General features: G+C 41.2%; 1 protein-coding gene across 3 annotated transcripts in view; it reads right to left on the reverse strand.

The window, feature by feature from the left end:
- FOXN3 (forkhead box N3) overlaps positions 1-15,834 on the reverse strand; it is a 406,284-nt gene extending 390,450 nt beyond the window's left edge. For all 3 annotated transcript variants that reach the window (XM_036841332.1, XM_036841331.1, XM_036841326.1), the window contains exon 1: positions 15,668-15,834. The gene's annotated coding sequence lies outside the window, so the exon portion shown is untranslated. The remainder of the gene's footprint in view (positions 1-15,667) is intronic.
- Positions 15,835-16,362: the final 528 nt, after the last annotated feature.

Below are 16,362 nucleotides of genomic sequence, written 5' to 3' on the forward strand. Positions count from 1 at the left end.
GGGTTTATTGAAGCAACTAGTGTTACCTCAACTAACACAAGTTAAGGCTTAAATTACCCCGGAATATGTGTGTCAGGAGGTAATATTTTGAAAATAATGACTGTGCTTTGCCTCTACGGTTTTTTGCACATATAATCTTCACCCTAGTTGCCCAGAGGCATTCATATGTTTCAGGGACTATTAGGATTATTAAATAAGGAATACAAAGAGAAAGAATAGCTCTTTTTCTGGCAATATGGCAGAATAGATACCTTTAAAATCTTCTGAAAACAATCAAAAATGCTGGACAAAACATTTCCTCAAAAATAGTTTGAAATGCTAACTTAGGCTTCTGTTTTTACAAGTTAGCAGGGCATAAGGGTCAGCGATAAAGTTGCTGGCACTGACAAAGCCAGGGCCCACCAAGGTACAAAGTGTAATAGGAGGTGCCCTGCTAAAGATAGGACTCCAAAAGGCTACCAGAATTGCCTGTCTCAAGAATCAGTGCTCAGTAGAAGGGAGAAAATCTTTACTGAACATTTATAACCATAAGACAATCCTTACATGGGTTTTGAGTATGAATTGATTACATGGTCGGTCCCCAAACCTCTAGTTGAGAATTTTTAAGTCCTTGCTTTGCAGATTGGTGATGATCCCAGGCACTTGGGAGAAACAAATGTAAAATCTAGTGAAACTCACCTTCAATTCAAACCTCAAATCATTCCCATTGATAAAGTCAAAAAAAACAAGGTCACAGTAAAATAAAACAAAGTAAAATAAAAACCACACACACATGCATATAGAAACAAAGCATCATGAACAAAAACTAGCAGAAATAAGAGATAGTAGAACTGAACCCATAGACATCAAATTTTTAAATTATCAACTAACAGTATTGTATGTCAACTCTATTTCAGTTTTTTAAAAGTCTAAAAAATTATCAGATGCACAATATAAAATAAATGTTTAAAAAATAATAGAAGAAAACAAGTATATAAACTGTGAGCAAGATTAGACAGGTTAGATACAAGAAACAAAAAAGACTGAAAAAATTATCGACTGTAGCATATAAAGATATTATATAAACAGAAAATATGAAAAAGAGGTTAATACATAGAGAAGACAACAGAAGTCTAACATATACCTAATCTAAACTCCAGAAGTAGAAAAAAGAGTACTAAGCAGGAATAGTACTCTGAGAATCTTCCAGAATTGATGAAAAAAAATCAATCCACAAATTCACAAAACAAACAAAAAATTCCAAAGCAAAATAAATACATAAAAAAGAAATTCATGGGCTTCCCTGGTGGCGCAGTGGTTGAGAGTCTGCCTGCCAGTGCAGGGGACACGGGTTCGAGCCCTGGTCTGGGAGGATCCCACGTGCCGCGGAGCAGCTGGGCCCGTGAGCCACAACTGCTGAGCCTGCATGTCTGGAGCCTGTGCTCCGCAACGGGAGGCCGCGATAGTGAGAGGCCCGTGCACCGCGATGAAGAGTGGCCCCCGCTTGCCGCGGCTGGGGAGGGCCCTCGCACAGAGATGGGGACCCAACACAGCCAAAAATAAATAAATAAATTAATTTAAAAAAAAAAAAAAGAAATTCACATCTATAGACACTTTATAATAAAACTGCAGAATGCCAAAGATAAAAAGAATATCTTCAAAGCAGTTATAAGGTTTTCTTGAAAAACGAATACCTTCCATGACAAATGGCAATTAGATTTAGTATTATTTCTTAGCAGCAGAAGTCAGAAGACAACAGAACATTTTTAATGTGTTGAAAGAAAGTAACCAGAATTTTATACCTAGCAAAACTATATTTTAAGGAAAAAAAGGAAAGAATTAGAATTTTCCAACAAACAGTAAGTAAAATAGGTCTCCCTCAATTGATCCTCACTTAACAAAATCTATGAAGAGAAGTGATGGGTAGGGGAGTACAAGTCGGGGAATAAATTATAAGCAAAGAAAGTAATAAATATGTGGGTAAATCTGAACAAATTTCTATTTTTAAATGATAATGTCTAACCCACGAGGCTAAAAAAAAATCACAAGATAGAACTAAAACACTGGGCAAAAATGGGACCCAAGATAGCAGGGGGAGGGGTGAGAGGTGGTAATGACTGGAATTAAATGGTCTAAGCTCCTTGCATTGTTTAGGAGGAGAGGAAAGATAATGATTCACTTTAGACTTTTAAGTATGCATGCTTAAATTTCTAGAGAACCACTAAAAGAATAATAATAGAGTGTAAAACTTTCAAAGTACTATAGAATAATACATGAAATAAGGAAAAAATGTTAATCAATTCAAAAGAAGGCAAGAGGTGAAAGAAAAAGAAACATGAAGAGGTAGGACAAATGGAAAGAATAAAATAACATGAAAGAATAAATTGAAATCAATCTGAAATTACAATAAACATAAATGCTTACATATTTCATTTAAAAGATATGTACGACTGCATAAAAACAATACCCAGTGTTATGTCATTTACAAAAGATACATCTAAAATACAGGATGTAGGGACTTCCCTGGCAGTCCAGTGGTTAAGATGCCTTGCTTCCACTGCAAGGGGCGTGGATTCGATCCCTAGTCAGGGAACTAAGATCTCACATGCTGTGCGGCACGGCCAAAAAATAGAAAATAAAATAAAATAAAATACAGATGTAAAGAGTTTGACAAAACAAAGAATGGAAAACAAATAGCAAGAACTAATAATGAAGAAGCTATTATATCCTACTGTTGACTAGTATTGTTGCATGGACACCAGACAAAATATGCTTTAAGACGAAAAGCATTATGAGAGTTAAAGTGCACTACTTCATAATAATAAAAAATTTGATTCTCCAAGAAGATAGAAGAATTCTAAATGTGTATATACCAAATAGTGTAACTTCAAAATATATCAAGAAAAAAATGATAATCTACCACCTTACTGAGAGATTTTTAATACACTTCTCTCAGTAAAAAAATAGATCAAATGGGGATAGGGACTTCCCTGGTGGCACAGTGGTTAAGAATCCACCTGCCAATGCAGGGGACATGGATTTGAGCCCTGGTCCAGGAAGATCCCACATGCCACGGAGCAACTAAGCCCGTGTGCCACAACTACCGAGGCTGTGCTCTAGAGCCCGCGAGCCACAACTACTGAGCCCGTATGCCACAGCTACTGAGCCCACATGCTGCAACTACTGAAGCCCGTGTGCCTAGAGCCCATGCTCCGCAATAAGAGAAGCCACCACAATGAGAAGCCCGCGCACTGCAACGAAGAGTAGCCCCCACTCACCGCAACTAGAGAAAACCCATGCAGAGCAACGAAGACCCAATGCAGCCAAAAATAAATAAATAAATAAATTTATTAAAAAAAAAATTAGGATAGTGGTCATCCTGCAAAAGATAGTGCCTTAGGAGCATAAGGGGACCTCTTGGGTGAAGCTAACATTCTATTTATTTATTTATTTATTTATTTATTTAAATAAATTATTCATTTTTTTAAAATTAATTAATTAATTTATGGCTGTTTTGGGTCTTCATTTCTGTGCGAGGGCTTTCTCCAGTTGCGGCAAGCGGGGGCCCCTCTTCATCGCAGTGCGCGGGCCTCTCACTATCGCGGCCTCTCGTTGCGGAGCACAGGCTCCAGATGCGCAGGCTCAGTAATTGTGGCTCACGGGCCCAGCTGCTCTGCGGCATGTGGGATCCTCCCAGACCAGGGCTCGAACCCGTGTCCCCTGCATTGGCAGGCAGATTCTCAACCACTGCGCCACCAGGGAAGCTCCCATCCTATTTATTAATATAAGTGCTGGTTACGTAGGTGTGTTCACTTAAAAAAAAAATCCATCTGTCTACAGACGTAACTGTAGACATAAATATACACACAATATATGTTTACATATATATAAATACATATGTATCTATACTATATATCTATATATACTACAAATGGTGTGTGGATGTGTATATATATATAATGTTTCCATCTATATGAAATCATGTGCAACTAAACTATATACAGTTTCAGGATTTAAAAAGTATGTGGTAAAATTATAAAGAAAAACAAGGGGGGGCTTCCCTGGTGGTGCAGTGGTTGAGAATCTGCCTGCCAATGCAGGGGACATGGGTTCGAGCCCTGGTCTGGGAAGATCCCACATGCCGTGGAGCAACTGGGCCCGTGAGCCACAACTACTGAGCCTGCGCGCCTGGAGCTTGTGCCTCGCAACAAGAGAGGCCGCAATAGTGAGAGGCCCGTGCACAGCAATGAGGAGTGGCCCCCGCTTGCCGCAACTAGAGAAAGACCTCACACAGAAACGAAGACCCAACACAGCCAAAAATAAATAAATAAATAAATAAATAAATAAAATAAAAATAAAGGAATTCCTTTAAAAAAAAAAAAAGAAAAACAAGGGCACAAACCAGAAACAACATACTTCACATCTACTCACATCCAAGTGGCTAGAATTTTGCCAATCTTTTATAAATTTATTTTTTTTTTTTTTTTTTTTTTTTTTTTTTTTTTTAGTTATTTCTGAGATATACATTTTAAAGTAATAACTAGGATTATGACTTATAACATTATACCAGAACATATAAGATTTTTAGAAATTTCATGTAATGTCTGAAACATTTATATTAACATATTTCCATACATATTTCCATACAAATACAAATATAAGATTTTTAGAAATTTCATGTAATGTCTGAAACATTTATATTAACATATTTCCATACATATTTCCATACAAATACAAATATAAGATTTTTAGAAATTTCATGTATTTCATGTATTTATTTGTTTTTATTTTTTTGGCTGTGTTTTGGGTCTTCAACGCTGTGCGTGGGCTTTCTCTAGTTGTGGCAAGCGGGGGGGCTACTCCTTGTTGCGGTGTGCAGTCTTCTCATTGTCGTGGCTTCTCTTGTTGCACAGCATGGGCTCTAGGTGCTCAAGCTTCAGTAGTTGTGGCACATGGGCTCAGTGGTGACTCGCGGGTTGTAGAACGCAGGCTCAGTAGTTGTGGTGCACGGGCTTAGTTGCTCCGCGGCATGTGGGATCTTCCCGGACCAGGGCTCAAACCCCTGTCCCCTGCATTGGCAGGCAGATTCTTAACCACTGCGCCACCAGGGAAGCCCAAATTTTGCCATTCTTAGCTGCAAGGGAGTCTTAGAAATGTAGTTACTGGACATAGGTGGGAAACTAGTTGACTGCCATAGGCAGAAATTCCATAGCCTTGAAAGTCAGGCTTTCTCCTGGGACAGGATTTTCGCCTATTAGCAGCAGTCTGGAGGACCCAGCTCAAAGAATTGACCTGAAGGCAGCAGAAGATACTGCTTTCTTCCATGAGTGACAGTGAAGTTGCTAATCTTTCTGCCTGGATGGTAGAAGGATGAGATGGTGGAGGGGAAGTGAAAGAAAAGCCCACCTCTTTCTAGGTCCAGTTAATGATGGGAAGGAAAAAGGAGATAAGAGAAGAAGACAGTGGATTCTGCCTCTTGATAGAGGAGGTACCCCTGAGTGCAGAGGGATGTCTTTGTGTCCATCCCCCTCCATCATCCAGAGCCCTAGGAAGAGAGGGTCTGCACCAGCCTGGAACACAACTTCCTCAGCCCAGCACTGCAGCCTGATCAAACAGAGAGAGCTGTGTGGTGGGGTGCCTCGGGTAGACTGTGGACAGAGTAGTGGACCCCTTGCAAGGACCACCAGGCCAGTGGGCTTGATGGATGGTGTCACGCATACTCAGAGTTTGCTGCCAGTGGGAGCTGAGGGTGGACCCAGCCAGCAGGGGATGCCACGTCAGGTTCTGATAAAGCCAAGAGGATGACCAGATCAACTTTTTTTGCAAACTTCGGGTCACTTATTGGGTCCCAAGTGTGGTTTTTTGTTTTGGGGGTTTTTTTTCATTAAATAAAATAGAATGGAAAAGATCGGAGTACATCAAGTATAAAAAGGACAATAATACCTTGTAAAATTTCTATTTCAGATATACAGGTTATTTTGTAAAAACTTTTGTATCACCTGTCCATATATGCTTACTGGAATCTCATGAAAATGTATCTGTATTTTACTTTGAATCTTTGGAAGCCACTGGACTAGACTATGTGTTATAAGAGCCACAGACTTCATCTGCTAATACAGAACAAGCAACACCGTGGCAAGAGACCCAGCCTCTGAGAGCCAAGGCCACCGTAACTAAAGAAACAGAGTTGCTAGTCCTCTGTAAGAAATAAGAGTACACGAGACACCCCTTCCCCACACTCTGACGTCACAGGCAAAGAAAGGGAACAACAGGAAGGAAGGGATATTGTTTTCCTAGGAAGACTGAGAATTATCTTAAGGGGCTATTTGGATTATCAGATCAAACTAAGTTTTTAAATGGATGGCATCAAAAGTTATTATTCTTTTTCCTGATAACCAATGGGTGTTTGCTGGGAGGAAGGTTTGCTGCAGACAAAATAGACAAATTGCATTTTTCTGCACCTCACGGTTGCAGAGTGGGTGAAACTGGTGACCCTACAATGTGTGAAGCGGGGAAGAAGAAGGTTGTGGTCAGGGAACAATATGAACAAAGTCAGGGAAGCTGGAAGGAATAAGGCAAGTTCAGGGATGAATGAACCCTGACCAGATCTGGGGGCATTTCCTGAGCACTAATGGGGACGGCCAGATTATAGAGGGTCTTGAAAGTTAAGCAGAGGAGGACAGACTCGGTAAGGAGGGTGAGGAGAGCAACAGGGAGCCCGCATAGGTTCTTAGTAGATGAGGGACATAACACAACAATAACAATGTAAAAATAAAAATAGCTCCAATAATTTAAGTTGTAACTATGCGTCAGGCTGTCTGTCAAGGGTTTATCATTAGCTTTCACAAGCATCCTTTCAGGATTTCCACATTAATGAGTCTTATTTCACATTACTGAGCCTGAGGTTAAGGTCACACAGCTCTATGTAGGTTTGAAAGCAAGAAGTCTAACTTCAAAGCCCATAACTTCCAGAGTGGTTTAGGGACAGAAGTCTTCAGGAGGACAGAGGAAGGAAAGGGGCCAGGAGGGACAGAGCACCTCGGAGGTTCCCAGCAGTATTCTCGGAGTGAGGCACTAGAACTCAAGATGAGGAGATGACCAGGAGGTGGATTTCAAAGAAAGCAGCAAGGAGCCCTGGTGATAAATGAAATATCTGGCACATAAAGCAAGTGGCTGTCCAAGTTTCCCAACCTGGGAAACAAGGATAATGGTTGTAACAGAGAAAAACCAAACCAAAACAAAACATACACAACAAAATAAGTGCCCTTATAGAAAATTTCTGCCTGAATGCTTAAACTCAGAGCTTATGTCCTCTTGTTCCCATTTCTCAGACTGAAAAACCACTTTCTCAGGATCTTCATTTTGAAGTTCAGAGGACCACTAAAAATGACTCTCGTAAAGCGTTCTCAGTTCCAAGACCGTGGAAGGAGCTGAGAAGTGGAGAGCATCGTAGAGGCTGACGGTGCCCGGCCCACGTCCCCTTCAGGCCTCACTACTGAGCGCCACCAGTCCGAGCTTCCCCTCGACCAGAGGCATCAAGTCCCTCCCTGAGAACCTTGTCTGGCCGAAGCTCGCGCACCAACCTCAAGTGCTGGGAATCAGTGTCTCCTGAGAATCATCAACCAGTGCCTGGAAGCGACATGCTGGACACCAGCTCTCAGCGCGCCTAGGTTCCCCTCGCAGTGTAACCGGGGATGGGGGGGGAAAGGGGCGGGGTGGGGGGGATAGACGAGTCTCCCACTCGCGCCCCCTACTGTTGTCTTCCTGGGATCATCTCCCAAGTAAACTACCCACCCTGGAATCCTCCTTGCACGGTCCGCTTATACCTGGAGAGAGGAACTCGGGGAGGGCGTCACTTCAATCTGTCGACATCAGCTTAGAATATAAACTTCAATAGGGCCAAATTTGGGGATACATACAGTTTAAGAAGCCAGTCAGAGTTAGCTGGTTTAAGAAGCCAGCTGGTTGGCTGTGTCGGTGATTTCTTCCCCTTTAGTTCCCTATCACAGGGCACAGTTGCTTATATGCCGTAGGCACGCAATAACTGTTCATTGAATGAATGGGTGGATGATTCGTTCCCCCAAATTGGTGCATATATATCTTGAACACGTCCCTAGATCAATTCTTTAAAATGATTTCACATGTGAGATCTGTGAAAGTACACGTGTGAAATATGAATTAGTTCCATTCAAGTGCTGATCATTTACCTGAAGTCTTCCAGAGAATTAGAAAGTGTCAGGCACCTGCATCACTGAAAATGTCCACATCGGTTCCATTGCTAGTTCCAACCGGTCACATACATACCAGGCATAGTGGGGTGCCCAGGTGAAGATTTAACTTGTCATTTTCCCCTTTGCCAGAAAGAGAGCAGAGCTCCTTGCTTAGATGAGAAAGTCAGACTAACCCAGTTTTACTTGGTCTATATAAACCCATGTGGAGTTTGTTTGATTTACAGGTAAGGGGATCTCAAGAAAGAGATACCCAACAGCCTCCTAATCTGACAACTTAAGCCACTTGTTTTTTATTCCGAAAAAAATAAAGGAGATATCATTGAATTTGCATCTCTGAGTCTGTTGAGCAGTTCATATGAATTATAAAGAGAACATTGTCTAGGAAATCTGTTTTCTGGATGCCACCAACAGAAATTCTAAGTGTAATATTTGGGTAATTAAAGAAAATCATATCCCTGTGGTAAGAGCCTTTTGTTTACCAACTAGGTGAATGTGCTCAGGGATGCATGAAGGGAAATTCAAAAGATGAAGATGGCGACTTCCCTGGTGGCGCAGTGGTTAAGAATCCGCCTGCCAATGCAGGGGACACAGGTTCGATCCCTGCCAATGCAGGGGACACAGGTTCGATCCCTGCTCCGGGAAGATCCCACATGCCACGGAGCAACTAAGCCTGTGCACCACAACTACTGAGCCTGGGTGCCTAGAGCCCGTGCTCTGCAACAAGAGAAGCCACCACAATGAGAAAGCCCACGCACTACAACAAAGAGTAGCCCCCGCTCGCCGCAATTAGAGAAAGCCCGCACACAGCAACGAAGACCCAATGCAGCCAAAAATTAATTAATTAAAAAAAATTCATTCAAAGAAAGAAAAGATGAAGATAAATTAAGGAAGGTAAGCGCTGACAAGGGAACTAAAAGGTTCCTCCCATCACTAATGGTCAAACATGGGAATACAGAATGTCAAGAAGCAAAACCCTACTTCTTGCCAAAATCACAATATTTTTCCCACCCCTTGCAATTTTTCCCAGGAGGAGGCTCCATTTCAAGCATAGACGGGGGAGTTATCAACCCTGGAATAGAAACAGAGGAGCAGTTGTACGGTAGCCAGTGGGACGGAAAACGACTGGAACTTGGAGTCAGGGGGCCTGAGGGTGAGAACTAGTTGTACCAAAGAGTGTGCGGCCTGGAAACAAAGTTACCTCAGTTTCTTCATCTGTGAAGGGACATTACTGCACATTATCATTATTTATTAGTAGTAGTAGTAATGTTATATTAATACTAGATTATTATAATAATTAATAGGGGCGGCACCTGATAAACGAAAACCCCTTATCAGTTTGATGTGATTTTTCTATATTACCCAATATTGCCAAACTTACCACGAGCAACTTATTTCTTTTCCGAGAGACCATTCTAAATGCTAAATCCAATTCCACAACACAATATGACTGTCTTAATTTAGAGACCTTATTAACTAGTCATTAAATGGTAACTGTTTTCATTTTACAGGCTGCAAAAATGTTAAGTTTGCCAAATTAGAACATTTCAGACTTTAAAGAGAAATCTGAGGTTATCTAAAATCTAACCTTGTATAATATTCTAAAATCACCTCTTCCAGTAGGACTTGCTACTGTCTGAATCTTAAGAAAGCGACATCTGCAAAGGTAGCGGAGACACTCTGTGTAATATTTGGAGTCCTCCATTAACAACTTCAGCAAGGTCCTGGTAACTGGACAGCATCCTTGAGTTCCAAAGCAAAGTCCCCAAGAACATCGGAGTATAAATGCTCACTCAAGGAGAGTCACTGGTCTATTATGATGAATACGCCTTGGGACAGCTCCGTTGGTTTTCTATGGCTGTACACACTCATTCTTCTTTGAAATGCAGGTGGGAGGAGGAATAAGATCGCTTTAAACAGCCTGAACATGAAAAGCTTTATTCAACCCAATTCAACAAACAAAAGTTAACCACAGTCATTTTCATCCACTACCACGGCCAACTATTTTGTGCTTATACTAGTTTTATCTTTCTAGAGGAAATATTTTCTTTAAAAAAAGAGAAAGTGCCAGCACAAATTGTTGGAAGATCTGTGGCTTCCCAGAATATTGATTATTTTAATCGCCATCTCTGACCCACACAGGTACTAGAAACATGGCAAGCACAGTGTAAGTAATAGGAGCATGCAGACAGGGGGCTGTCCTTTCTACTTCTATAAACTCCCCAAGTTTGCAGCCTCCAAGAAACAATGCAAGGAGGTTTGCTGTGACCCTAAGAAGCACAATGCTAATGATACCGTTTGCGTGAAGTCTCTGCTGCTTGCTCCTTTTTTCTGTAACCGAGCATATGTGAATCAAGGGGTTGTGAAAATTAGGAGTGGAAGTGAAGGGGATCCCTCTGTCCGCCACCCCTAGAAATCTTAATTATTTATGGTCTCTGGGATGTAAAAAAGGGGAACTGAACTCAATCCCAATACTGCCATTTCAGTAAATCTCAGAATAGAAGAGATAATCTGAATATGTTTGATGATATTCAAATATCATCCATGTGTTATCATTTTACTCAACACTCAAAACACTACCGCGTCTGCCAAGCAGATTATATAGCTTGGCAAACTTTCATTTCATGAATGACACTTAATATGAAATAATTTTCACTGACAGATAGAGTAACAGTGATATAACAGATCCTGAGGTGGTACTAGAATAAATCCACACATTCCAGGACAATGATAACCGACTAATCTCAAACACCTCCACATGATGTTCCTGTAACTTATGAGGAAAGGGGGCCCTTTAAAAACGTCCTTTCCTGGGGATATACATATATGTATAGCTGATTCACTTTGTTATAAAGCAGAAACTAACACACCACTGTAAAGCAATTATACTCCAATAAAGATGTAAAAAAAAAGTCCTTTCCCCTTCCCTTATTACAGATGGAACCAGGGCTCTTTCATACTTACAGCCAGTCCAACCTAGCGCTATATACAGAATGGCTTATTAGAGCCCATTGTCTGCCATTCCTTTTTCCTCCTCTGAGCGCAAGTGCCCTCTTAAATTGTCAAGGCAAAAGTTCTCTCTTCAGCTCAGAAGTTCCAGGACTCTGCAAGCAATTCCCTCGGGGTCTTCCTTAGAGAATATTTGGGGCACTTTAAAAGCAGTGGTTTTCAAACAGTTCACAGGTCCTAGGGTGTGCCCCAGGCACAGCCCAGGAGAAAAGAGCAGATTCTGAGTTCCTGGCTCTCGGTTCCCCCAGAGCAGCTCTGTTTTTATTCCACTCATATATTAGGGTCCTGCATAAGACTCCATTTGGTGCTAAATATAAAATCAAAATGATGTCTTCAAAAATGTGTGAAAACCATCACAACAAATGGTGCCCTCTCTTAGGCTCTCTTAACCCCCTCCCCAGGCTGTTCCCTTCAAACGGAGGTTTCTGTACCTATTTTCCTTTAAAGAACCTCACCCTCTTTCCTCTTCCAAAATTTGAAACATACATGAATTGAAACTATTAAATATATTTATTTATAATATTCAAAAAGTAATCCAGAGTTTTGCACAATAAATGTTTTCAAGGTTATGATTCGTTTTTCTCATACGGACTCCAGCCTGGCTTTAGCTATAGCCCCTCCCCAAATTCCAACTCTCCCCCACTCCATCAGCAAAGGAGGCATACACCTGACATTTAATCTTTATGGATTTTACTGTTGCAAGCCAAGAGAAGAATGAAGCTGCCTCTTTCCCTTTACCTCTCCACAAAACTGGCATTTGGTTGGTATTCTGGGCTAATTATTAGAAATCTGGCATCATCATCAAAAAACGCCAACTTCAGTCAATGTCTATATATCTGACAACTGAAAATGAATTGGAATTTTATTGAACATCTTGTTAATGTGTGTTGGTCAAATAAGTTGTATATAGCAGTATACTGACCAATGTTTCTAATCTCAGAGTCAAAAATAAATGAACAGAAAAGCCAAAGATTTGGAGTAATTTAATTGTACTCCTCAAAAGTCCATTTAAAAATGAACTGTTCTGAGCAAACTATTTGACAGACAATGGAGCATGAAGGCAGATTCTAGAAACTAACAAATCCCATTCATTTCCTTCAGTTTGTAAAAACAAGCAACTGACATGTTTCCTGCCAATGAACACAGTTGAAAGATAAGAAAGCTCCCTACAGGAAATCCTTTGCTAAAAGAGAACAGTTGTGCCACTAAGCTTAACCTTTTTCACCAAATCTCAATCAGTTAAATATTTGACAAGAGGGGATCATGAAGTACATGCTAAATCACCCCAATGATGCTATATTGCTTCTAACGTCTGTATTTCCTATGGCATAGATGCAGGATATTAAATAAATATTACAGTATAGTTAGGATTCTTTCCACCTCCTCTCCCCTGCCACCATGCAATTAGTTGATGAAAACAAGGGAAATTTTCTGCTTTTTAAAAAGACCAAAGTGTTAGTTAAGTGAGATGTAAAATTGACCATTTTCAGTTAAGATTAAGCAATACCATGCTATAAATCATCACGATTGTAAGAAGGATATTTCTAAATGAATATCAAGCACTTCAAATTTAAAGACTACCATTGACAAGATTAGAAAAATATAAGAAATGCACCGGTTTTATATTTACAAGCTTCAATGTTGATCCTCAAATTCAAAATTTAGCCTCCTCAGTTATTTTTCGCTTAGCAAAGTGAAAGGGGGAGATCTCCAAACTTTTCTTTCTTTACTCTCCTCACTAAAACCACTACCAAGATATTGAAAATATTCGCAACCTTGAGTTGGGGAACCTCTCAATTATCCTAAAAACTAAAGCACTCTTCTCCATCCACAGGAGAAGAGGAAACTTTTCTAAGTTAACCAAAATAATAATAATTGCAGTTTTGAAAGAGCCCTTATTTCTGTTTAGGATTATCCTTTCCCTGCTTCGCTACTAAGAACACCCTTCCTTATACTTCCCAAAGCACCAGACAGAGTCTTCATCTATCCTGTACAGGCAGCCTTAGAGCAAAGCTCCAAAATGCCACAGTTCTTCAAATTCAATTGCAACAGTTCAAGTTAGAAGCCTCTTGCAAACAGAAACTCTTCATTATACCGTCCCCAAATGACTCTTCAGCCACAGGTAACAGCCTAGTCTTTACAGCTCCACAAAGAGTGTTGTTTAACAGTAGACATACAAATCAGTTCGCTTCCACAATTAAGTGATCAAATACATTCTTCTTAGCCTTCCCTGGCGCAACTCCGAGGTAGCAAAATGCAAAGTAAGCATGCGTGCTCATCCTTGCTTTAAGCCCTTTTCCTCACATCTTTTCAGTAAAAATACAGTTATGAAATCCAGGAGACTGCATTTTTGGTTGTTGTTGTAAAATGACCTTGATTTGACAGGCACGGTCTCAGGTTTCAACAGATGCTGTGGGAAAGCTTACAGAAGGCAACATGTTCTCCAGGCATCTGTGATGACATGTAGGTTTTGTTTTTTTGTTTTTTAAATGGTGGTTATGGTAGTGTACGCGTGTTGGAGGGGGTAACTCGTCTCAGTTTCCATGACAACCATGTCTCTACTCATCGGTTGTTAGATACCATCCACTTCCTGTGTCTAAATTTTTAAGCCAATCAGAAAAGTGTTTATACATTTAACAACTTCTGGGACGGTGCTTCTTTAATTGGGGTGTTTTAAGGCTCAAATGGAGTTGTCCACCGGCCTTATATTTTTCCTCTTATGTAGAACATTTCACAATATTTACCAACTCATTCTTTTAAGGTGAAGAATGCCCTTTTTTTTTTTTTAACTTGAAATGCATTCTCCTCAAACCAGATGCCACAATTTCTTATAACAGTGTGCAAGCTGATTTTCATTGTTGGCTCTTCGTGGCCTTTTTCTTTCACTGTTAACAGACTTAAATTTAGTGCATGATACATGCTAATAAGGCACAAGACACTTACATTATCAAAGTAAAGATACAGTTAAGCACCGTCTGCTGACAGTGATATTTAAGTCTTCAGATCAAAAAAAAAAAAAAAACAGGAAAAATTATTCCAAGTTGAACAACTTTGCATTCTATAACTCCCAAGGAGAAACCATTGAGAACGTATTGTAAAGTGATATGTCTATAAAAGCTGATGTCTGCAAAGAAATTTGTCACCAGAATGGCCTACTTTCTTTGGATAGAAGCAACAACAAAAAATTAAACACAAAGGTATCTCAAGCAAACTGCACCCAAATTAAAAATCAGCCTTGCAGAAATCTGGGCACGAGAAGGCTACTCTGAAATTACAGCATGATTTTCAAAGAAGGTTTTGGGTGACTGTTTCCCTAAGTCTTCATTGAACTGACCAATCAGTGTGAGAGCAGAGTGGGCTGGAGTCATTTGTGCAGTCTTCCGAGCTCTCCGAGCTGCTCTCCCCTCTCTAAGGCAGCGCTGGCGATCAATGAAAAACAGGGAACAAAAGGAATATAACAGGATGTCTCCTTAGCTAAGGAAAATGATTCCCTTTTTCCTCAATGAGCCAGCCGCACCCTGCCCACAACAGCTCCACATGGGAGCTCCCAGCAGACCAGACCTTTCGGCTGAAGCACATTTTACATGTGCAAATCATGTGTCCCAACTGCTGGCAAATGTGTCACCTTAAGCATATCCTGTGACAGAGGGCTCCCCGAGCCCAACCAATTGAAACTAATAAATTAAATAAATTAATAATCCCTCCATTAAAAGCTGCCAAGAAAGACTGTGTCTCCCTTTCCCAAATGTCAAATCCGAGAGTATAAACAAAGCATGAAAAATAGTCTCTTCAGCCTCCCCAGCCAGTAATCATGGTTTTCTCCTCAAAACCAGGTTTCTCCAAAAAGAGAAATATTCTGACTGCCCTCAAAGGAAACTCTCATCTGTATATGTCATATCAGGATAACCAGTTACAGTATTTGAAAAGAGGTTTAAACTGCCCACAGATTTGACACTGTTTATAATTGATAGCAAAACACTTGCGACAGCAATGCTGTAAACTCTGCCCGAGCCAAACTCCACATTTAACACGTTAGTTCCTTGAAAATAAAAGTAATGCCTGGGGAGCCCACAAAAGTAAAGACCTAGGAAGTAATTAACAGAATTACATCAATTATTTCATAATTTTTAAAAATTATCCATTTGTCTGCTATTTTTTAAAAAAAATTAAAAACTACTATCCACAAATGCCTGAGAAACTTTTTTTTTTTTTAATGAACTTACTTTTGAGACAAAACTAATGAAAATATGCAACTTGCCAGCCCTGAATCTCTCCCATTCGGACTGCATGCTATAAATCAATCTGAAACCAGGTGGAAATACGGGGGCGGACACCTTAAAAAATCAAAGGGTGCCCCAAAATGCAGCAGCCTGAACTGTGAGGGCTTCTCGTGACAATGCTGAACCAGAGCAGAAGGTCAGGAGGCAGGAAATGAGCCCCATTTTCGTTACCTTCGATCGCCTGCCCCCCCTGCTGCTTCTCGCGGCCGCATTGGGGGGCTGCGGCGGCGCTGGACTCGCGGGTGGCCCCGCCGCCGGGTCGCGCCGTCTCCCGGCAGAGCTGCAGCCGATCGCGGCCGGAACCCCGGCTCCAGCCCCGGCGCCCGCCCGGGGTCGGCGGCGCGGCTCCCACCCGGGCCCGGAGCCCTGCTGGGTCCTAGTGCGCGCCGCGCGCCCGCCGGCGGCCAGGTCTGCAGCCCGCACTTACGGCAGGCGGCTCGCGAGCACCGTGGTTCCCCGGGAAAACCGAAAACCCCGTCGTTCCCTTTCAAAATCAGACACGGTAGGTGCGGATGAACTGGAGCTTAACGTCAAATCCCGGCCTAAGATGTTAAAAGAAAAACACTGGCGACAACTGAACTCATTGAAGGCGGATATTAACATCTGTAGCCCCAGTGTAAAGCGTAGGGCAGTAACTGGTTTCCGTAGGTTCGCCCGGTGCACTTGTGATATTGTACATTCACAGACGGTAAGAGAGAGTGCGGGATCAGTAATGATAGGTTTCGAAGATATAACGGCGCCCCCGCGAAAAAAAAGGTTGAAAATTGTGTGTTTAAAACGATGTTTTAAACAGTTTTCCAATGATTTTTTTTCCTAACACGTCCTTCTGCATTTTGCTTTCTCTTACTTTATCATATGCTATTTTA

The sequence above is a fragment of the Balaenoptera musculus genome, chromosome 2 (genome assembly GCF_009873245.2).
Source record: "Balaenoptera musculus isolate JJ_BM4_2016_0621 chromosome 2, mBalMus1.pri.v3, whole genome shotgun sequence".
Taxonomy (NCBI): domain Eukaryota; kingdom Metazoa; phylum Chordata; class Mammalia; order Artiodactyla; family Balaenopteridae; genus Balaenoptera; species Balaenoptera musculus.